This window comes from Heterodontus francisci, chromosome 25 (assembly GCF_036365525.1).
Source record: "Heterodontus francisci isolate sHetFra1 chromosome 25, sHetFra1.hap1, whole genome shotgun sequence".
NCBI classification, from domain to species: domain Eukaryota; kingdom Metazoa; phylum Chordata; class Chondrichthyes; order Heterodontiformes; family Heterodontidae; genus Heterodontus; species Heterodontus francisci.
Genome location: NC_090395.1, coordinates 51,964,591 through 51,989,641, shown reverse-complemented (window position 1 = coordinate 51,989,641; position 25,051 = coordinate 51,964,591).

Genomic DNA, 25,051 nt, shown 5'->3' with positions numbered 1-25,051 from the left:
ATCAAATTCCTTTGTCCACTACTTCAATAGAATATTAACTCACTAAAATAAAATGGGTTCCGCCTGAGTTAAAATAATTATCGGAGGGGTTTGATACAAATGCATTAAGCAATCGTATGTTAATATTGCACAACCTAATTTTTAGAGCTACATTTAATGAAAAAATACAAATTTGTGCATACCAGTGGTTTAATAAAATACGGCTATTAAATTTCAATTCGTGTACAGATCTCTAACCCTGCAAAAATGCTAAATGTGGTGGATTCCAGCACCAGGGTCATTTTTCTAAGAAGGAAACCAGACAAGTACTTTTCTAAGAAAACTGCATGGAACAGCTACGCTAGCCTTTTCAAGTGAATCACCATATTTCCTCGAAAAGAAGCAAGGCGTAATAAGGTCATAATCAGCAATGGAGATCCTAGGGTCTCCTAATCTTACCAATTTGAAAAGAATTTGGAGCAGTGCATGACGAATGCAACTTCCAAAGCAATTGCTGTTTGGGCCTGTGCCAATTCTCTGTAGTTTTGTTTTCAAAAAAATCTATTTATGTTGTTGTAAGAGGTTTCTGCAACCTTAGACTTATCGGCACAGATGCAGAATATCAGATCATCAGCAAGAAGACAGTGTGAGTTGTACATGTGATGTGACTTTGCAATTCAGTCTCATGGGTCTTAGTTCAGAAACATAATCGGGGAAACATGTTAACACTGCCAGCTTAGAGCTTGCCAGTGGGAGCACATATCAGTAATCTGGGGTTGTATACCTGAACTCCAGTGTGTGCTCCTGCTGGGCAAAGCTCCCCACAGGGAGTACAACATCGTGCAACTACCCCAAACTTCCTTGCTCATTTGCCTTTTTCTTTTCTATTGCTTTTCTTCTTGTTTTAATTTCCATTTCTATGTCAAGCTTGTTTATTTCTATTACTTTTGTACATTTATATCTTTTTAGGAAACTAAACAGTTGAAGGAATAAGGGGAAAGAATTTTGCATCTGACTTCTGAGTTTCCCAACCAATTAGAGCTTGCAGGCGTGATGATAACTCGCATCAGTCTATTTCAGCTCAACTATTTAAAGGGATCCTGTAAGGATCAGACTTGCAGCATCAGACAGAGCCACAGCCTGAGATATGGAGACACAACGTAGTAAGGCAGCATTGGGCTTCAATGATGTGTCTCTGGGGATGATGCTGTGGGCTGTAAGGACCCGCAGGGAGATTCTGTTCACTGCAGACGGGAGGAAGAAGCCTGCCTCAGGAAACAAAGAGGCGTGGTTGAAAGTGGCGGAGGAGGTCAGCAGCAGGAGTGCGCTGCCATGCTCCTGTATACAGTGCCTGAAGAGGTCAATAACCTAAACAGGGCAGGAAAGGTGAGTGTCAGGCAAATTCAAGTATCTCTCATGGGAGTTTTACCCCAATCCCCTTCACTCTGGCTTCCCAAGCCTTTTCCTGTACCTCACTACTCAAAACAACACACCTTGCAAGTACACCGATCCCTCTCTGTCTAAGCACCTCCTCATCCCCAAATGGCCATCTAGTAGTGACGCTCAGCCTCATTTTAATGCAATGTCACACCTATCCCTCACAGTAACTCTTTACAAATGATGTCCTTCTATCCTCTCAACAAATTACGCACTGAATTTTATTGTCCTGCCACCAGGAGAGGTCATGGGTGCAAAAATGGCGACGCTCCCGCCTGTGACGTCAGCGGTCATGCCGCCACAATTACATGGTGGGCAGCCATTTAGCATAACAGAGGCGGCCATTCCCCCCAATCACGTGGTGGGGCGGCAGTGGAGGCACCATTCATGGCATCACATGATGTTGGAGCAGTTGCTGGCGCCATATTTAAATGGCTGCCAGCCCTACATATACCATCTCTATTCTCCAGAATGGGACATTTGGTTTCCTTCAAAAGCTAAAGTAATCCTGTCTGGGCAAAGAAGTCTGCAAATTTTGGTTCTGCAGTATGCCTGCTATAGCTCTACAGGATGGAATAATGTTGGTCTGACAACTTTTCCATAAGTGCGAGCCATCATTGCCATACCAACACCAGATAAACTACAATGTAATGCCCTCCCTCCAACACAAACACAACCTATTCATTCTCAGAGTTCCCCACCTTGACAAACAATCCCCTTGCAGAGTCAGTACAACAGCAATATTAGCTACAAACTCCACTTCCCCTATATAACTTTGGTGAAGTTACCTTCCCTCTCGAGGCACTGAGGGCTCTTGCCCTGTTGGCACCAGCTTTTGAAAGATGCGATACTGAAGGCATGTGAGTGCCGCACGCCAAACAGAAAATTGAGAACACCTCATTGAATCTCGGTGAATGACATTCAAAAGTATGTAAAACATTTAAATGATGGTGCCATCACAACTAACGAGAGGAGGTGGCTGCACAAATATTCCCATCCTCAATGATGGATGAACCAGGCACATCAGTGCAAAAGATAAGGCTAAAGCATTTGCAACATCTTCAGCCAGAAGTGCCAAGTGGATGATCCATCTCGGACTCCTCCTGAAATCCCCAGCATTATAGAAGCCAGTCTTCAGCCAATTCGATTCACTCTGCGTGATATCAAGAACTGACTGAAGGCCTTGGATGCTGCAAAAGCTATGGGCCCTGACAACATTCTGGTATTAGTACTGAAAAGCTGGGTGAAACTGAAGGCATGTGAGTGCCGCGCGCCAAACAGAAAATTGAGAACATCTCATTGAATCTCGGCACCCCTAGCCAAGTTGTTCCAGTACAGGTGCAACACTGGAAACTACCCGGCAATGTGGAAAATTGCCCAGGTATGTCCTGTGCAAAAAAAAGCAGGACAAGTCCAACCTGGCCAATTACCGCCCCATCAGTCTACTCTTGATCATCAGCAAAGTGATGGAAGGTGTCGTCGACAGTGATAACAAGCGGCACTTGCTTAGCAATAACCTGCTCAGTGACGCTCAGTTTGGGGCCAACAGGGCCACTCAGCTCCTGACCTCATTACAGCCTTGGTTCAAACATGGACAAAAGAGCTGAACTCCAGAGGTGAGGTGAGAGTGACTGCCCTTGACATCAAGGCAGCATTTGACAGAGTATGGCATCAAGGAACCCTAGCAAAACTGGAGTCAATGGGAATCAGGGGGAAAACTCTCCACTGGTTAGAGATGTATGTAGTGCAAAGGAAGATGGTTGTGGTTGTTGAAGGTCAATCATCTGAGCTCCAGGACATCACTGCAGGAGTTCCTCAAGGTAGTAGCCCAACCATCTTCATCTGCTTCATCAATGACCAATGAGATGTTTGCTGATGATTGCAAAGTGTTCAGCACCATTTACAATTTCTCAGATACTGAAGCAGTCCATGTAGAAATGCAGCAAGACCTGTACAATATCCAGGCTTGGTCTGATAAGTGGTAAATAACATTCCTACCACACAAGTGCCAGGCAATGACCATCTCAAATAGAGAGAATCTAACCATCTCCCTCTGACATTCAATGGCATTACCATTGCTGAATCACCCACTATCCACATCCTGACGGTTACCATGGACCAGAAACTGAACTGGAGTAGCCAAATAAATACCATGGCTACAAGAGCAGGTAAGAAGCTAGGAATCCTGCGGTGAGTAACTCATTTCCTGACTCCCCAAAGCTGGTTCACCATCTACAAGGCACACGTCAGGAGTGTGATGGAATACTGTCCACTTGACTGCATGGGTGTAGCTCCAACAACATCCAAGAAGCTTGACACCATTCAGGACAAAGCAGCCCACCTGATTGGCACCCATCCACAAACATTCACTCCTCCACCTCTGATGCACAGTGGCAGCAGTGTGTACCATCTACAAGATGCACTGCAGCAATGCACCAAGGTTCCTTAACCAGCACCTTCCAAACCTGCAACCTCTACCATCTAGAAGGACAAGGGCAGCAAATACATGGAAACACCACCACCTGCAAGTTCGCCTCCAAGCCACACACCATCCTGACTTGGAACTATATCACTGCTCCTTCACTGTCACTGGGTCAAAAAGCTGGAACTCCCTTTCTATCAGCACGGTTGGTGTACCTACCCCACATGGACTGCAGCAATTTAAGAAGGCAGCTCACCACCACCTTCTCAAGGGCAATTAGGGTTGGGCAATAAATGCTGGCCTAACCAGCAATGCCCACATCCCCTGAACGCATAACAAAAAGGGCAGTAATGCCGCCATGATACTTCGCCACCTCTGACAAAATCAGAAATGAGAATTACGGTGCCGTGTTCTGTGGCCGAAAGTTCCCAGGGATTCTCTGCCTCCGCCCCCCCCCAACCCCGCCAACAATCCAGCCTTCAATAGGAGTGGAAAATCCAGCCCTACATTTCTCACACTCATAGGTCTCTATGTCTGCTATGTGTCAGGCTGCTGTTGCCCTCGTCACATCATACTCCTCCTCCTTCTGTTGCTCCTCCTCCTTCCCCTCCTCTTCCTCCTCAAAAGAGGTGGCGTGCTTAGCACCTTCCTCTTCCTGAGGGGATTCCAATGCTCATTACTATGCAATGTTGGGCAAGGTGCAGCACACTACTACCATTCTGGATACAGTGGCTGATACAACCTGAAGGGCACACCCAATTCTGGCGAGGCACCTAATGTGCATCTTTAGCATCCTGGTTGCTTGCTTTATAACAGCTCTGGTTGTTAGATGACTTCTTTTGTACCTTTCCTGGGCATCATTGCCTGGGTTCCTCACAGGTGTCATCAACCATATCTTCTACTCTAACTCTACTTCAAGGTGTGAATATCTCGGAGGCTTGACTAGCATAGGATGAAAGCATCATGGCAGCTCCCTGGTAATCAATCATGCATGATGATCTTTTCAGATAAGCTGAACATTGATAGAGTACAATCCTTTTCAGCTCATGACGATTCCAGGGTGATCTGGGATGCCTTGATTCTCACATGTGTGTAGTCGATGGCTCCTTGGACCTGCAGGAAACCAGTCAGAGCAGCAAATCCGAGCGCCTGCACTTTCTGACTGTCCTCATTGGTTTAAGTCTGGTAAACATGCATCGGTCACCTGTGAGATACTCTTGTGGGCAGCAGATTGCAAGATTCTACAAATATCACCTGCTGGTTCCTGAACCAGAGGTGAAGAAATTAAAAGCTGTATTGACTTTGATAACCACCTGGTCCACTTGGCCGGAGGTCTCCTTCCAGCAGGGTGAAAATGTCAGCAACCACCCTTCTTAGTTTCCTGATGCACTAGTGCTCAGATATGTCCAGGAAGCTTATCCTCTGCCAGTAAACTCTGTGTTGGGGGTATCACCTCCTATGAGCTGGAGCTCTGTGCTTCTCCTCTCTTTCCTGTGGTATGACAGATAGCTGAAGAGAAGGCTGCTGCTATTGGTGTTGCTGTTACTGCTCATCTTGTTCCTCATCTGAGGTCTAAGCGAAAGCTGCATTACTGGCTCCCATGCAGAACTGAAGGTTGAGAGCTGGGAAGTGCAGATCAAAGTAGACTCCAAAGTAGGAGAAAATCACCTCCAAAATAGTGACAGCACACTCTCAGAATAAGTCCTGTGAGCAAATGCTTTTACCTAGGCAGGGAAGCAGATGCGAGTTCTCAGTATTAAAGCATTTCTTGCCTGTCGCGTGTTCATCCCCCTCAAATCCTGCTCTCATCTCACCTTGATTTCCTGGCGAGTTCCACAAATCCCTGGAAACTCATGCATACACCATTAAAGTCAGAATACAGAGTTAAAGAAGCTGATAATGAGCAATTAAATATTTAAATTGCCACCCACCTGTCCCACAGGAGTTTCCTCATAATAAAACATCTGAAGCTGCTTCGCAGGAGCGCTATCAATCAAAGTTTGACACTGAACAACATAAGGAGATATTCGGGTAGATGACCAAAAGCTTGATAAAAGAGTTAGTTTTATGGAGCTTCTTAAAGGAGAAAAGAGAGGTCGGGAGGTTGAGAGGTTGAGGGAGGGAATTTTAGAGCTTCGGGCCTAGGCACCTGAAGGCATGGCCACCAAAATTTAAGCAATTAAAATTGAGGATTCTCAAAAGGCCAGAGCTTGATGCTTTGCAATAGTGGTTGGCTTTCCTCTCATGGTGATGTGATTGACAGAACAAGAGACAGTATCATTTGTAAACGGAACAACTCCTATATCAATGATGCACTGGAAATGCAGACCCAGAAACTGCTATTAAGCCACACTGCAAGCTGAAGTGCCAAATGTGAAAAGGTGATTAACTGAATGCCAAAAATAAATGCCTTCCATCCATTTCTTACTCAGGTGAGCAACTCATAATGCTGTTGTTTAAAGAAGTTTTCCTAACTCGACTACTCCTGTGAGGTGCTCCCCCTGTGACTTGAGCAGAGCTGATATGGAAGACCACAGTTCCTCATGGGAGGATCCCTGAGATGCTTGTGGCCAATGACTTTCAGGTGCTCGAGCCACAATGGCTTGGCCACAGGCTCTCTCCTCAGCAGTCCCTCAAGATCGAGGATGACTTGGTTCCACCCTGGTTCATGGGGTTCTAAGATGAGTGATCTGCAAACTCTGCCATGAGGGGCAAGCGGTGCTTGAAGGGTCAGGTAGATGAGTAGTTTGGAGGTTTGTGCACTCCCTCCGGTGCCTTAACTTTGCCTCTGTATGTACCAAACGAAGTCCCTTGAGGTGTACAATGCCTTCCCAAAAGAACTTTCTCCAGCTAGGACGGGCTCGAGCTAGGGACTCTCAAAAGTCAACGGGGGTGTCTGATCTCTTCGGTGTTGCTTTGAGGACATCTCTAAAGTATTTCTGTAGTCCTCCTGGGAATGTCCTGCGCAACCAAGTTCTGAGTAGAACAGCTGCTTTGGGAGTCTGGTGTCAGGCATGCAAACGACAAGTCCCACCCAGCGGAGCTGGTTTTGGGTGATTAGCACCCCAATGCTGGCTGGGTTGGCTTGGGAGAGCACACTGTGGTTGGACCACCTTTCTTGCCACTGGAGTTGGAGGATCTTGCGGAGGCGCCTCTGGTGGTACTTCTTGAGGTTCCTGCTGTAAGTTGTCCATGTCTCCAAAGCATATGTCTCCAAAAAATGGAAAACAGAAAAGACATAGGCTGGATTTTCATTACGGAGGGGAGAAACAGTAGCCAGGTCTGGTATTGGGTCAGAAACTTGTGTGATTGGAGCACAGGAATCACTGCTGCTTGGTAAACAATGATCTTAGTCTCGGGTTTGAGATCCTGATCCTCAAATACTCTCTTCCTCTGTTGGCTGAAGGCTGAGCTGGTACATTGGAGGTGATGATGAACCTGATCATCTATGTCCACCTTCGCCAAAAACAGGCTCCCAAGATATGGAAAATGATTCACATTTTCCTGGATCTCACCATTGATCTTGATTGACAGAGGAAGGTGTTGTACTGTGGGAGCTGTTTGGAAGAGGACCTTCGTTTTCTGAGTGTTTAGTGAAAGACCTAATTTTCTCATAAGCTTCAGAGAAGGAGTCGACCAGGATCTGGAACTCAGTTTCAGAGTGAGCGCACAAGCATGCATCTTCTGCAAACTGAAGCTCAACAATTGAGGTTGGATTGATTTTAGTTTTGGATTGAAGGTAGTGTAGGTTGAAAAGTTTCCCATCTGTTCTGTAGATTATCTCCATGCCTTCAGATAGTTTGCTGGAAGTGAGGTGTAGCATTGCAGCGAGGAAAATGAAGAGGGTTGGTGCGATGACACAGCCTTTCTTGACCTCGGTCTTGACTGAGCTAGGGTCTGTGTGGTTCCGTTAGTGAGGATCACTGCTTGCATGTCATCATGGAGTAGATGGAGGATGGTGACAAACTTCTGAGGTCAGCCAAATTTGAGCAGATGTTCCATAAGCCTTCGGAATTGACAGAGTCAAAGGGTTTTGTAAGTCAAAAAAGGTCATGTACAGTGGCTGGCATTTTCTGCAACTCAGCTGCTGCCCGGGCAATCTGATCCAGCTGACTCACTGGCACTACAACAGGTATTATTTGGGAGGAGTGAGGTCGGCCAATGTGCAGACATGCTGACATCTTGACATCCATTCTCTTGGGGCCAGGGTACATCACTTCTACTAATCTGTGGGACAACAGATTGTAGAAGATGAATGCAATGCATTAGAAAATCAGGGCAGCCCTTGGACTCGTCTCTGCAGTGAACAACTCTTCCCCAATTGTACAATTAAAAATACAAACAGGGGATGCATTACCACTTTATGTGGAGCCAGGGAGTGCGCACGGAGAGGTGGGCAGGTGGTCCGATTCTGCAAGTGAGGTTCTTCAAATGCTACTAAGGCCTGGAAGTTACAATGGTATGGGCCTCATGCCAAAAACATCAAAAGGACTTGCCGTCCGCATAGCTCCATGCCTGCATGATTCTGTCCCTGAGTTGGTTTCAGTATCAGGTAGATTGCAAACTATTTCCAACATCCATTGTAGACCATGAAAGAAAGAAAGAAAGAAACAGAAAGAAAAAATGGAAAACAGAAAAGACGTAGGCTGGATTTTCATTACAGAGGCGAGAAACAGTAGCCAGGTCTGGTTTTGGGTCAGAAGCTTGTGTGATTGCATTTAAGAGTAATATACCTTTAAGATCTTAGTATGCTAATGAGCTGAGCACCAGGATGCAGTCATGTGACCACAGGCCAGTCTCACTCTAACTGGAAAACCAAGAGGCAAGACCTGCAAATTGATAGCTCTGCACTGTATATACTTGTTAGCTGTTAATAAACCCGTTTGAGATCTTCAAATCATCTGGACTCCACACATCTCATTTATGTTGCATTAGACAACATAAAAAGCTTCTTATTACAAAGCTCACCTCCAGTGGGAAACTGATTCAGATTCAGATTTTCAAATGGGTATGCCCTTAATTGTTATGGAGACAGGTTTCCTGCCCATTTAGAACTAGTGAGGCCAGGAATCGAGGCAGGTCAGATCAAGTGTGGGGCTCATTTAGACACCCCTGGTAGCCTTCACTGAAGCTGCTGGCTGTTCTGAGGAAGAGATCTGCATTTTGTGCCAAAACCTTCCACTGCACGAGAGCGAAGTGAGATGTCATAGGGGAGCTGGAGGCCTAGCAATAGGGACAGGCCAGACCCTTGCTTCATCAATTCCAACCTGGATCTAATGCTGAAGGCCGTGAGGGAGAGGAGGGAAGTCCTCTTTCTGGAGGGTGACAGGAGGAGGCCACCTCGTCGTTCAGCAGGGGCACCTCTCTGTTCAGAGTTATCTCCCTCTGCCTCCTCTACCTTCTCTGCTCTTACCTCCTGCTCTTCCCCCATTGAGCGGTCTCCTTCCAGGGCCTCACTGTCCTCAAAGTCCATAACTCTCTGGAAGTCTATGTTATGGAGAGCGCAACAGATCAGCACAATGACAGAGACCCTTGGAGGAGGCTGTTGGAGGGTGCTACCCGACCAGTCTAGGCACTGAAATCACTTCCTCAGAAGCCCCATGGCCTGCTCAACGGTTGGCCTGCCGAGCAGGTGGCCCTGGTTTTATCACCTCTGTGTCACTGTCTGGGTAGCCTTGTCGTCACTCCATCCCCCAGGTGTGGGAATGGAGTGAAGATCTGAGGCAGCCTAGACTGGCAGAGGATGCAGGAGTTCTGGCAGCTGCCAGGAAAGCGAGCACACACATGGGGGAAGCTATTGTTGTGCTCACAGACTAGTTGAACATTGAGGGAGTGGAAGCCCTTCCTGTTGGTGGATCTCACTGAATAGTCACTGGCTGCCTTGGTATCCACATGGGCACAAGCTATGATGTGCTGCAACAGGGGGAATCCAGCAAAACTCAATGCCTTCTGTGCCTGCAATGGCCCATCTGTGTCAAAGTGGATGTAGTCCCTCATCCTCCTGAATATGGCATCCATGGCCTGCCTGATGGGGTGATGAGCTGCTGACTGCGAGATACCACCTAGGTCCACAGCTGATCCCTGGAACCACCTGGTTGCATAAAAATCAGGGTGATGGTGACCTTGACAGCTGCAGGTAAGGGACTGCCACGGGGGCTGCGAGGCCTCAGGTCATTGTGGAGCAGAGCACTCAGGTCCACAACCTAAAGGCCAGCTACCTGACCCAAACCAGACGGGACCCAACGACATGTGCTAGGTTCAGGTCGGGTCGGTCACATTTCCATGTCTGGTATTTGGGCTCGGGTCGGGCCGCGCCGGACATGCTCTATCGCAACCTCAGGTAAGTGGCTCCACTGTTAATGTAATTTCTGGACTAGAAAGGTGGTTTTGTTACAGTTATTTTAAGCTTGTGCAGATCAGCAACAAAGTGAAAAACGGAAGGTAGGTTAACAGATGGTCGGGTCGGGTCGGGCGTGGGAAAAAAATGGAAGGACTCATGACGGGTCGGGCTTGGGGTCGGATGTGGTTGTCGGGCTTGGGTCGGGTTTAGTTTGCAGACCTGAGTCAGCCTTTACGGAGACCATCTGCCTGGATCGGCGCAGCCTCCTACAGCACTAGCACTCTGTCATTTGCAAGTAGCTGACTCTTGGGCAGTAGGTCTGATGGTGAGACCACACCTGGAGTATTGTGTACAATTTTGGTCTCCTCATCTAAGGAAGGATATACTTGCCATAGAGGGAGTGCAATGAAGGTTCTCCAAACTATTCTCTGGGATAGCGGGATTGTTTTAGAGGAGAGATTGAGGAAACTGGACCTATATTCTCTACAGTTTCGAAGAATAAGAGGTGATCTTATTGAAACTTACAAAATTCTTACAGGGCATGACAGAGTGGAGGTAGATAGGATGTTTCCTCTGGCCGTGAGGCTAGAACCAGGGGACATAATCTCAGAATAAGGGGTAGACTATTTACAACTGAGATGAGGAGGAATTTCTTCACTCAGAGGGTGGTGAATCTTTGGAATTCTCTACCCCAGAGGGCTGTGGGAGCTCAATCATTGAGCATGTTCAAGACAGAAATTGATAGATATCTGGATACTAATAACATCAAGGGATGTGGGGATAGCGTGGGAAAGTGGCATTGAGGTAAATGATCAGCCATGATCTAATTGAAGCAGGCTCGACAAGCTGAATAGCCTACTCCTGCTCCAATATTCCTATGTTTCGGGTAATGCGTTCTTCCCCTTGCAGCACCCCGCTGTGCCTCTCTGGCCTCCTCCGCTCCAGCTCTCCAGGAGGTTGCATCTGCTGAAGCTCATCCTTGCTGTTCTGTCCAATGTCAGAGTAGCCTGTTCCCATCTGAACTCCCTCATCTGGAGCTTGTGCGTTCACCAGGCCTGCCACTACCAACCCCAGCTGCCCAAGTGATATCATCAGCCTCACACCCCTCTCCAGATTCCTACCACTCACCACTGAGAAAAGCAAGTCTTACAATTCCAGTAGTGGGTACTCTGTGGCTCTTTTGGAGCAGCTGAACTTCATCTTGGGCCTCTTCATTATGGAAAGCAGCCCTTCCCATGGCCCTCTGCACAGTTCACAACTTGTACACCCTGCCATGTTCCAGACATGGCGTTTTCCACATTCCCTTCCTTTGAAAATTGTAAACTGCTGCTGACAAGCCTGTTAATGAGCTCCTCAATGAGCTGAACAGGCACTGAATTGGAGGTGTGTGGAGTTGCCGTTCCTTCCTTCCCAGTACCCCTTTAAAAATGACTATGTGTTCCAGAGATGACAGGACCCAATGCCAATCTCCACAAAAGCGATCTTTAAATTGTGTGAGCTCCAGCCCCCAGTGAGCTTCAAAATTCCAGCCCGTGGTGTCCTCTATTACAGACTCTCTATCACATTGCTAGTAGTTTTGGCAAATTTGCTTTTTGGCTCATTGGTCGAGGTCATCTTCTATGATTGGTTCATAATGTATCACTTCAACAACTTCCATTTGTTTCTTGTACAAACATGTCATCCATAGTCTCCATTTTCCAGTTTTGTATCATTTTCTATTGCCCCTTTTTGTCATTTAAATATTTTCCCATTCAGAAACTCTCCACAAAATAGGGAACATTTGATGTATAGGGTTATTGGTGTAACTTGTTTCACTGCATATTATATTTCACAGCTGTTATTATCCTGCTCTGTTTCATCTTTTTCCAAGTGTGAGAGATGTCAACTTGAAAGGGGTCGATCAGAAAATTATGCTCTCTATTCTGGTAGACAATTTTCATGATTGCATCATCCACAGGGATTATAGGCTACCATTAATTTAGCGCATCACATTTGGAAGTTTGCCAATGAAATGAAAGTCCTTTCATGTTATTTTCAACTGTGTTTCCTTCAAACCTGAAAAAACAAAAGAAGGGAGATTAGAGAGTGAAAGTTGAACAGCCATAATGATTCCAATCAATAAAAATAAGAATTAATACTTGGAGATCAACATGCCTCTCTCACATTGAAATATCACAACACTTCACACAATTGATCACATTTGGAGGTCCAATGACTGTCGTCGTGTAGTCACTTCTATTTTTGAGAAGGAATTAAAGGGGCTAATATGACCACACTGCCACCTCCACCCCCACCACCCCCCCCCCCCCACCCCCACATGGTGCAAGGGAAGAAGGTCAAAATGTCAAAAATGGGAAATCTGACCCCAACCCACATCCAACCCACCCATTTCCAGTTTTAACAGAGGTGGATTGGGGGATGGGTGACTAACCTACTCAAATATGATTTTAGCTGCATTTCAGATTTAACGCCTGAAGTTTGTGTCTACTAGGCCTTGGGATACCCATCAGCTGAAGGGAGGCAAGAATGGGTGGATCCAACAGGTAAGTGTCTTTCCAGCACTGCTTGTGGGCCAGGAGCAGAAGAGTGCTTCACCTAGCCCACCAAGCAAATCTGTTAACTTCTCCATGATCAGCTGACCCCACACCCACCCATTTTGTTGATTTTGCTGAGGTCCTGACGTCGGGATCCATGGCAAGGGGGGGTGGGGGCGGAGGATTATACCGGCACCGGCCTGCAACGGAGTCTGACACGAGGAGTGCTGGGCCCAATCTTCCCAGCAGTGGTGAGGCTCTGTGGCGGCTCCCCTGCCACTGGGTGACGGGACCCGGCTTTACATATATAAATTAAGTAAATGCATAAATTTAAATAAAATTCACAGCAATCTTACCTGCTGACCAGGATCTTCCGAGCAGCGGCCAGCATTCACACACCTTCACTTTCCCATCCACAGAAAGCTGGCGCCACCGGGATGGGGACGGGGGGGTTCTTAGGATTTTTAGTGCAGTGGGGGGGGGGGAGGGGGTGCGGTGGGGGAACGGGGTCTGATTGGCATTAATAGTGGGGGGGGGGGGGGGGGGGAGGGTGACCTCTGCACTTTGATCAGTTTTAGGGGGGAAGGTCAAGTCTTGCAGATAAGTGTTTTGGGGGAAGGGGGCGACAGTTTATTTTGTGGTGCATTGGGGGAAGGCCTTTAAAAATTTAAATGACCCGGCAGGACTACCTTTTAAAAATGGCGCCAACGCTTGCGCACAGGCAGCTGACGCCGGGGCTGGCATTGCAGAGCCTGACGCCTCCATGTCATTGGCAGGGAGTGGCAGGGAGGGGGAGGCGGCCTGACCGGTGTATTACCTTGGCTGCTGCACAATAGATCTCGGCGTCATGGTGGCGCGCGGCCCACACATGCGGGCCACCAGTTGTTTCGCCCGCCGCCTCTCCACTGATGTCTCCAGCCGTTCCAATGTCACCACCTCCTGCCACATGACCCTGCACACCCCGACTCCCACCAATATCCTTCTTCTCCGCTCCCAGGCTACAGCCTGATGCCAGAGGCCTTCCTGTCTAACAGGTATACAGCCTCCCAACCCAAATGACTGCGGCCAGGAAATGAAGTCCTAAAAATTGAAATCAGGTTCAGTCATTAAATTTGGCAGGAGCTCCAGGAAATGAAGATTTCTGGATTTCCCAGCTGCTGCGCCACCTGCACCATATCCCTGTCGCCCCTTCACCCCTCCCCTTCTCAACTTGTTGTTAATATTGGGGCCAATGAATCCAACGTAGTCTTTACAGGAAAGTCTTTACTGATTTTAACTTTTGGGCAGGATTCAGGTGGGCAGGGAGCCAAGGTAGGTGGCAAACCATATGGCCCTGCGCAGCATGAAACTCAGGAGATATTAACTGCCAGGACTCATCTGCAAAGGGACTCCCAGTCTTCTGCCTGAACTGGTGGGAAGCGCTTGCTGGCCAGCAGACAGGAGCAGAGGTTCAGGCAGCAGGAGACTGTTGCAGCGGACCTGAAAGAATGGACAGATCTTCTCCAACTGAACGTATGGTGTCCCTGCCCCTGCCCTAGCTCCACTCCCTCATATGCCAATAACCTTATTTTAACTGGATGGAGCCATCCTAGATACACTTGAAGCAGTGTGAGCTGACAGAAATTGGAAATGTGTCAGTGGAAGAGATCATCTTGGTGGTGATCTACATTGTTGTCCACTATCCGTAATACCTGACTGTTTCTAAACCTATTTAAAGTCAGATTAATAATGACTTGATGATGTGTTTACATACATTTTTGCCAAACAACTAATTCTACCTTGAAAACAGTTTCCCTCTCAAACCCCACTTTCCTTTCACCCAATTTCATATGGATTTGGGTGGCAGGGCTGCAAAATTGGCCAGCGAGCTATTCCAGTGCCTCTTCATCAGACGTCAACATTGTTGAGATTTTCAATGGAGGGAAGGCAGTTATTGAATACATCCGCTAAAATATAAGCAGGAGTATTCAAAGTGGACAGCAATGACAGAGCGAAGTCATTTTCCATCGTTACCACCACAGCAATGCTGGATACTAGGATTGCACTCTCTGATGCTAGGAAATGAAAACATTTGATAAAAGATCAGCCTCCTGTTTAGTTGTGCTGGAAAGCAGCCAATCCTGCAGGTGCTCAAAGCCTGCAGCAGCTGTTCCCCTCACGAACCCAGTCCAAGGCAGGTTCCCCATCACAGGCTAAATCTCACCAGGATTATGCAAATTAGGATGAGACTGGAAAAATTTGCTGGGGTCAGCAGCAGGGCACAAAGCCAAGTGAACCAATCTGTCACCAGATTTCTGTCAACGCAGACCATTCAGCTGAAGGCTGCATGACAGTCACGCCCAATCTCATCCTTACCCAACTTCCACACACATGCACTTACAGCATCGATCAGGAATGAGATCACAAGCCCACTCCCAGCCCCCAGAGCACTGAGGCACATTGTAGCTGCCCAAATAGCATCTCAGCTGAGATCATTCAACACAGGCTGGAGATTTTTTTTTCCCAAAAATATACTTTACTCATTAAAAATCTGTAAAAAATGCATTACAAAACAGTTCAAAACAGCACCCAGTTGACATTCCAAAAAGTGCAAAGGAAATCAGTTTTCTTCAATACAGGAGTGAGTTGCCTCACAACCCTTCCATTCCATTTTACATGCCACGTACATTTTACAGCAAACCCATATTTGGTGTATAAAGCCTGAACGGTTTCCCATGGCTCCAGCCCCTCGGTTCACTTTGGTGGGAGGACCTTATACAATGGTCTTTCCTCATTGAGCCTTTGCAGCGCCTGCCCCAAGCTTTAGTGCATCCCTCAGCACATAGTCCTGGACCTTGGAATGTGCCAGTCTGCAACACTCGGTCGTGAACAACGTCTGCTACAAGGATGCAGCCGCCTACCACCTCCTTAACTTCAGAGATGATGAGGTTGCCTCCCCGCAGCAGAATACCCAGGCCAGAGGAACAGGAATCATTACCCACTAACCAGATTGATGGCCCGTGGGACTACCATCGTGACCATTGCCTGTAGGTGCTGAGGTGTGGTATTCCACACTCCTGCTGAAACAGCAGGTTGGCTTTGACCTTGGCAAGGTAGTCCAAGGTTGAAGCACGTCGCGTAGTGGATTTAATGCTACGCACATTAATCGAAGCAATCTTTATACCCATTTTAAAGTTGGTTGTTGCTTCCCACACCAGTTGTCCACGCTAGTCCCAGTCCTTGGGTATGTTCCTGCATACCCATAATGTACGCAAGCTGTTTCACATTCGTTGGGCTCAGAAACCCCTCCTGGTTTCTTATGCAGGGTTTGTTCCGCTGGGGTGACATCGGGGGGGTTCTTGTAGGCAGCAAGACTTGGGATGTCCTCTGCTGTTGGTGTCTTTCCCCCTGTTCCTTCTCGAAGACATCACTGCTCCCAGCTTCCTGGAGCTGGAGTGCGCTGGGCATGTCGCTGGGTTCGGTGTTTGGGTTTGGGGCGCGCTGGGCCCATCACAGCTTCCAGTGCCCCAGAGCTGGGGGATTTATCTTCCAGCTCCTTTGAGTTCTGCCGCTTTTTTTTGCAGGTGCCGTCGTTCCGGCCCTTCCTCGTCCAATGAGGAGCGGCTGCCATAGTCTGTCTCAGATGGTAGCCTCCTCTTGCCACTGGTTTGGGTGGTGACCTATTCCTTTTTTGGAGGTTTTTTTCTGTGTGGTTTTCCTTTGTACCACTTACCATTGACCAGTTTGTCCATCTGCTGCCTCCTCTTCCATTGATTCTGTCTGTAGAAGAGGGGTTTCCGAGCACAGGGTAGGTGTTGGGTCGCTCGTTGCATCTACCTCCCCTTTCTTCTCCAACTCAGGTAGACTTTCCTCGCCGCAGAGAGGGTTGTTTGTCTCCTTCCCAGCACCAGACGCATTCACCGTTCCTTCTCCCGGCCCTTCCTTGGACCTTGCCACCTGAGCATAACTGAGGCAGCGTTTGGGGCAGGTTTTGTAGAGGTGGCCTGCCTCACCGCACAGATTGCAGCACTTACTCTGCTCACAGTCCTTGGTCTGATGGCCTTCATTCTTGCTTTTCTTGCAGACGACTGTGCTGCAGTTAGCTGCCACGTGACCAGATTTGCCACAGGTGCGACAAACTCTGGGCTGCCCCGCAAAGGCCAAGAAGCCTCGACTTCCCCTGATAGCGAAGCTAGATGGAGGATGGATGATGTCTCCATTGGCATCGACCTTCAAGGTCACTTTGACCTGCCTCTTGCTAGTCCAAATCCCAAATGGGTCCTTGACATCAGTGCTGCTGCTGGCCACCTCGATGTACCTGGCGAGGAAGGTGAGTACATCCACAACAGTGGGTTACAGAGGTGAATTGTCACCATCCGGTCACATTGCGACAGCAGTGTGAAGAGTGGCTCCACTGTGAGGATTGACAGCGGCGCCTGTTTTCCCTTCTCCTTGAACACCTTCAGGAACTTGATGCATCCCGCCACGTTCTTGAACGTCACGTCAAAATATCCACTGCTGGGGAAGTCCTGCAGGCAGAAGATGTCTGCAGCTTGGAATCCACAGCAATCGATAAGGATTTTCTTAATGAAGAAGGTACGATCAACTGGTGCACCTCCTTCCTTTTCCTTCACCATCACCCGAACGGTGTTCCGCACTCCCTGGCCTGAAGCTCTAGAATTGGTTACAGGCATTTTACTCAAAACCTACCTGGAACAGGATCAAAGACCACTGATCATGGTTTTTTCCCCTGCCAGGCTGGAGTTTGAATCTCAGACTTTGCCAATTTGAATGGCTTCGCTACTCACTGCCTTAATCAGCTCAAGCATCATAAACTTAGGATAATCCTCATTTTTTTAATATTCTACCTCTTTATTTTTAAAATGCCCATATTTAATTACACATGGTAATTTACGGCACAATAACAGGTAATTCAGCCCAAAAGATCCATGCCGGTGTTTCTGCTGCACACAAGCATCTTCCCTTCCTTTGACATCATTAACATATTCTTCTAGTCCTTTCTTCATCAGGTGTTTAGCTTTCCCTTAACTTATCCATGCTTTCTGGGTAAAAAAGTTTTTCTTGAATTTCACATTGGATTTATTAGTGGCTATCTCATATTTATGGCCCTGTGTTCTGTTTCTCTCTCCAAGTGGAAACATCTTCTCCACCCACATTCTGTTAAATCACTTCATAATCTTAAAGACCTCTATCAGGACATCACTCAGTCTTGTCTTTTGTAGAGAAAAGAGCTCCATAATTGTTATAATTCATGTAGTCAAAGGATACCGTTATTTTTCAATGTCCCTCACCTCACTTTTGTGCAATAATTTCTGGCATGCAGTTTGATGAAAATATCTCTTTGAAGATCTGAATTAGTTTTTAAGGAAAAAATTTAATTCCTTCAGGTTCTACATATTTCTAAAAAGTGACAGAGAATGTTATAACTGCGGAATGGTATTTTAAAGATCCCTGTAATTTACATGCATAGAAGAAAATCATGGCATTTGCTTTCAAAAGAAGCAGGTCAAGTCCTGAACTCATGCAACAAATCATTTGTCACCTTATTGTTCCTCCACAAATTGGTCTTTTATTTCACAGACAGGACTGTTTATTGGTAACCTAGGAAACCAATTGACTGATGTCACTAAGTATAAACACAGGCAAAAAAAAGTGACTGTTTTGTGTTTTAAAGCACTTACTGCATTTCATCTGTTATCTTGCTTTTGGCAAGAAAATAACGACAGCAACATTAGCACCTACTGCTAAGTTGGCAATGTATTGAAAATATTATCACTTGAATGTACATTGAGCATCATTTCCATCCCATCATAGTTTCAGCTAGAAATAAAAGTGTTTCTGTACCAACAGCCAGACACTGGTCTTCAGGCACTAAACTCCTTTTAGTAGCTTTGCCCAAGGAACCTTTCCTTTTATCATTTGAACAAGGCACATGCACAATGGGCTGAATGGCCTCCTTCTGGGCTGTATCATTCTATAAGGCTTATGAGTTGATGCCTGACAGCTCCTATTCCTAATAGTGGAACTAGAATGATGTTAAAGTAGCATTGAAGTTATTTAAAGTGGCACTATCTTCACTAGGAAGCGTCCAGCAAATCTATTTTTGGAAATGAAGTAGTACCATGTACATCCTGCGTCATGATAATGCCATGTGCAATTGATGCAGTGTTGAACTTCTATGGGGTTTACATTATGATATTCTCCAATTGTAATAAAATTTTAAAAGCTTTTTGTAAATAAAGAAATCCTTCTGTTAATTTTTTCTTTCTTTTTTTCAGCAATCTTTCCCCTCCTGAAGGCAGCTTGTTTGGATATATGTCCACGTTCAGTATCTTACTCAACAGCTTGTTATTCATATGTGAGCTGTGGCAATGAGTGTCAGCAGACTGTTTGACCACAGAAGAACATCACAGGCAAGTCCCACACAACATACTTTCAAGGACGGTCACTGCATAATAATCAAGAGTGGAAACCCGGAGTGATTTTTCCCTTCCCTAAACCTGGCATTCTGAGGCCAACCACAGTGGCCGCAACTGAGCTAACTCAATACAAACCAGGGATCTAACTTAGCACCATCTTTGTATGTGTGGCAGAATTATTGACTGGATAAATCTGCTGAACCATCAGGGAGTTGTCCACAATCTCTTTAGGACCATAGAAATTTATAGCACAGAAGGAGACCATCTGGCTCATTAGGTTTGGGACATTTCTTTGCTCGTGCAATCGAAAACTAATCTCACTGCCTTGCTCTCTCTCCCTTCTGTCTCTGTAGCCTTGTATCTTTCTCTGATTTAATAACCTTTGTTTGCTTGCTTCTTCATAAAGGGCAGATGATGAAAAAGAGCACAGAGTTAGAGTTCATCGTTTGCATCTTTATCTGTATCTGTTACAATTCCATCCCATAAACAGTGTTTCAAGCCATTGTCATACCAGGAAAATTGTGTGTGTGTGTATGAGAACTCAACCAATTGCTTCAGAAGAAATATTTATTTATAATAAACATTGTGGCAGGCTTGAATGAAATGTTTACAGCTACCAAACTTATTTATCTATAAGCAGTGAGCATCTGCGCCTCACTGTTTACTGCTGTCTGCTTTTATGCTTTCAGCTGCCAAATATAATTCCCTCTCTAGAGGGGAAGATTGTTCTAAAACTCAACCCAGCATCTATCGGTTTCATGCAATTTTCTACCAGAGTGTAGGTAAAGCAAGCTAGCAACAACCTAACTTGCAAAGCTGCTCTTCCATTAGCCTTGCTTCTTGTCATGACAACTGTATTAATCCTGTGGGAGTGAGCTGTGAGTAGGTGGAATTGTGGCTTCTCCCACCTCTGGGAAGGAAGAAGGGGAAACTGGATATATAAAGGGGGAAAAAAAGGTTTTGTGGGAAGAGACAGACAGAGACAAAAGGTGAAGTGCTGCTTAAGTTATGAACTTGTATTATTGTTACCAATTATTATTAAATGAACACTGCTCAAAATAGTGAAGCATGTTATCTGATGCTTACATGGATCTTTACACAATGTAAATGCCAGTGATGGTGAGGTTGGACATCTGGCATCATCCAGTTCAGCATGTGTCCACCATATCAGAACAAGAATTGCTGGCTCAGCTAATTAAGACACCAAGTTGCTGAGTCGCGTAAACCAGAGGTATCCCAGACTCAAGCCTTAACCTATGATGACTTAGCTGCTGTCAGCTGGGGTGATATAAGTGTGCTACAATTGGCCTCAGCACTGTTGGGTTAAGCAGAGAAAAATCAGTGGGGATGCTGCCCCTGATTGCTTTGCAACAATCTTGTAACCAAGGGCAGGATTGGGCTTGGTTGTGGTGCTGTCTGCACTTGAATAACATGTTAGCTTTTACCATCAAGGGTCACAAAATAATGGTTACTTGTGTGCAACTGGCACATGTGGAACTGTTCTACAGCAAGGAGAGAAGGGAGCAGTGTAAAATTGATGAGAAAACAAATTGTGCTTGGATTGTCCATATTTATCAGTGACAGCAAGTGGAAATATAATTCACATTAGGTTTTCAATGCACACTGAGCTGAGTTAAATGATTCCCAAGGCAATTGCATGCATTCCTACATTCTTGGTCAAAAGCAGACGCCTTCTAAGTCACTTAATTTGCCTTAATGTGGACACCCCACTGATAATAAGATGATAGCACTGTGAAATTTCCCATTAGGAGTCTTCCTGGCACATTGAGCTTTCCCAGCTGTTTGTGCAATTAATCCTCAAAGTTGAACACCATTTATGGAAAGTATTTTTTCTTATAAATAGATGAAGGCAGAGTTCCCAAAACATAATTGTACTTGGGGACTGCTGTCTTTGTCTGGCGGTGTTGCTTACTGTATTATAATGGTAAGGCCAAAAGTGTCATTTTATTAATTTTTTTTCTGACCTGTGAATCAAAAAAGGAATTTGTACAGAGATTTTTTCAAAAAAGAGGAATTCCTGGTCAAACATTCAGATAAGACTTAATCTGTCCGTACTTAACAAAATAACAATTACAAAGAATGGTTTCCTACCCTCCCTCACTGAGGTGTGTTCCACAGGTGTGGTCATCTTCCAATACCTTACTCGAGTGGCTATTAGTCATGTGTAAGCCTTGACATTGAATGTTGGCAGACTATCAAATGGTAAAGGACAATACTGTCCTTGCCTGATGTTAATATGCACATACACTCTCTCAGAAAAGATTGCTGGATAACAATCAGAAGTGGTAACATTGGCCACCTTTTCTCCAGTGTTGGGTACTGAAGCCAATTGTAGGACCACTGACAAAATTAATTCTATTCGGATATAGGCAGAGGATCAAACCTTGGGAACTGGGATTCAGAGAAAGTGGTACTGAAGATAATCCGCTGTTTCTGATCCCAGCGGTTGCACAAAATAGACCGGGCCTTCTGCTGGCACTGCCTGGTGATCCACTGACAAGGTCTGCCGGCTGGCTGCCAGAAGCTGCTCACAGTGGGATTCTATCCTATTGTTTTCATGTTGGCATGGGGGGGGGATAATTTAAATGACAAAGGCTTTTTTTTTTCCAAGTGACATTTATTTCTGAATTTTATGTGCACCATGGTGAGGATTGTTAATGCTGGAGAATTCATAGCTTTCCATTATCGGCTCCCAGTGCCAGCATCAAATATTTATCATCTTATTCAGCAGATTTGTATGATGGACCTAGAAACAAGAGGAATAGATCGACAGTGAACAAGCTCATTTCACTCAGTTCTGAGTAGCACTAACATTCTATCATCCGGCAGGCAGCATCTGTGTTTTCAGCATCTTCAGTTATTTTCACTTTTGATTTACACTATTTTGTTTATTTATATCTAATAATATGAGCACATGACTTCATTGAGGGAACATGCTTGAAGGAGATATTTTCCTGGGTGTTGAATATGCAGTTGAATTGGGCAGATTCCAAAAAATTCCAGGTTAGTGCTTTATCTCCTCTGATGTCCTCCATAATGTCAAGCTCATGTTATTCAAGGTCCAGCATATTGCTGAACTCAGTAACAATTCAAAACCATTCACGCAACAGCAATGGCAGTACTCAGTGCCTAAATTTTAAGTAAAGCTATATTAATTTAAAAATTACAGTTAATCAAAATTCATTGTATTTTGTCCCACTAATGGTACAAAGTTCTCCTATTGAGGGAACAGGGGTGGTAAGCCATTCCTCTCCATTGTCAGGCGCTGCTGCCCGATTTCCACCAGTAGGCCTCAAAACCTACCATAATGACTCTTACTGGGGTGTAATCCATTAAGCACAGTAACCTTTTAGTGCAATGGGCATCAGCAGGATGCTTTATTGTGCTTTAAGAGCATAACAGCTGAGCCCAAATCTTTCTCATTTGACATCCACACCCACACGCTCAAACTTTCCAATACTGGATATCAGGAATGCAAAACTGAGCAGATCCTTCACTCTTTAGACCTACGATCATCAAGTCAAATTCAGCATCCAAACAGCTGTCTTAGCTGAGATGAACTAACTTGGCGGAGATTCAGGATTGAATTCTGGTCATTTAATACTGTGCTGGATAATGCCTTTACCACAATGCCATTGAAGAAGCCGGAGATTGTTCCATTTTAAATAGGATGTCAGTAGACCTAACTTTTAAGAAAATGAAGGGATTTAAAAGATGTGTCAGATTAGAGAGTAGTTTGTAATTCATATTATTCAGTGAACAGCTCTAAATAACTCAATTATGATAAAGTTTATTATGCTACTGAAGTTCACAAGAAGCACTAGTCCAATGTCAATCAGAATTGCCCTTGTTGCAAGTATCAATATGTCCAAGAAGGGGGCAATTTTCCCAGATACTTTCGGTGCAAAAGAGCCTCCAAGGTGGCCAAGATGCGGTCCTCAGATGAAACATCCGTGTTTACCACAAGAAGCCATCTTGGTAAATGAGTTGAAGCTTGTGCTAGGAATGGCCAGCTGGAAGCTCATTAAGGAGCTGATTGATACTTAAATTGCCTGCTAACGAGGCTGCACGTCATTTTGGTGGTTAGCACTTGACCTAATGCCATCTCCTAACAGCAACCAGCTGATTGGGAGTAAGCAAGTTGTTGCAAAGGATTGCGAGTGCTACTCAAAGGTATGTCACCTTTTAATGTTTATTGCTGCTTGAGGTTTGAAGAGGACTATTGAAACACATCGGGAGACTTTCTGGGACACTTTGTCAAGGCTTCACCAGCATTATCACATTTATTCTGGAAATGCTCTGAGGACTTCATTTAAAAAGAGTAAGTGTTGTGCTACTATATCTTATTGGACACCTTGTGGGAGTCACCAAGAGAATGGGAGTGCTTGTTCATGGGCATCTTGCTAGGGATCGCTCTTGGACTGCAGGTGGAATGGGAGGACGACATGAGGCCAAGTAGAGCAGCACCAGCTGCTGCAGAAGAGAGGGATCGGGGAGCAGGAGACCAAGGTGAACTCCTTGCTCCTCCACCAGGACCTCCAATTCCATGTCTGAGAATTGTGCACCCTCTTCCTTGGTCCCTGAGCCATCTTGAAATTTGCTGCTGTGGGTTAGCCAGCACACTCCACACCTTCATTGGAAGTAGGTGAGGGAAGACTACATATACAGCTCTGGAAAAATGCTTCTAATCAATGTCTGCGTGCTAAACCTGCAATTGTTGGTTTCAGCGCACCCTGGCAGATTTAAGCCATGATAATCATCAATTAGCCCAAAAATTGCATGCTAAAAGCACACTTTCAAACATTTATTAGCACAAAGCTCATTGAGTGCCTGTTTTTACCCTTTGGCCAAAATAACCCCAAGTAAATTCTGATTAAGAAAAGGCCATATGGTTAATTAAGCCCACTTATTTCCCAAACTGCAGACAATTTGCCATACGATGGATTAAACCCCACTGTTTTAAATCTTCTGATGGAAGTCTTTACTTTTTTCCTGACTTTCAAGAATGGTTGAGCAAAACTATATCATACTGATCTACACTTAAACCTCCAATATTCAAATCAGCCATTTCATTTCCATAGCTGTCATTTTCAGGATCCTTGCAACGTGCAAACGATTGCATTCCAGCAAATATTTGATCATCTCTATCTTAACTTCCAGCCATGACTTTCAATCTCAGTTTTATTGAAATCTTATCCAGTTCGCCTTGAAGGAACTAATTGGCACAGGATCATCAGCTTTTACCAGGAGTTGATTCTCCAATTCAAGGAATCAGGTATTCCTATCAAAGGAAAGATTCTGCTATAGAAGGTCTATATAAAACGAAATGCAAATTCTAATATAAATACAAGGAGGCAGAAATTCATCTTGGATGGCGGCGTATAACGGGTGGTACTACAATGGAAGCCCGTTATACACAGCCCCTGATATAGCCAATCTGATGATGCCCATTCTGTGCCACAGCCCGAGATGAATTTCTACTCCACAGTTTTCTCAATTAACTTGACTCTGTAAAGCTAAGTATTCCAATTTAAACATTTGAATTACTCCAAAATATTGGAGTTTAACGACATTCCCCATCTCCTCTGTACAGATCTCTATACAGTAAGGTTGAAATTCAGTTTGAGTTGCACTGATTGGTTGAATTCCAATTGCTCGAGTTTACCTTGGGTGGGTGGGGGGTGGGGGGGGGGGCAGGGGAACATTAGGAAATGTCACATCCCTCTCAACTGAATCCATATCACCATCCCTCTATCCATTGATGTTTGAATAATTTCAACTAATCATTATCATAAGATAAATCATAAGATAAGGCTGAAGCATTTGCAACAATCTTCAGCCAGAAGTGCCGAGTTGATGATCCATCTCGGCCTCCTCCTGAAGTCCCCAGCATCACAGA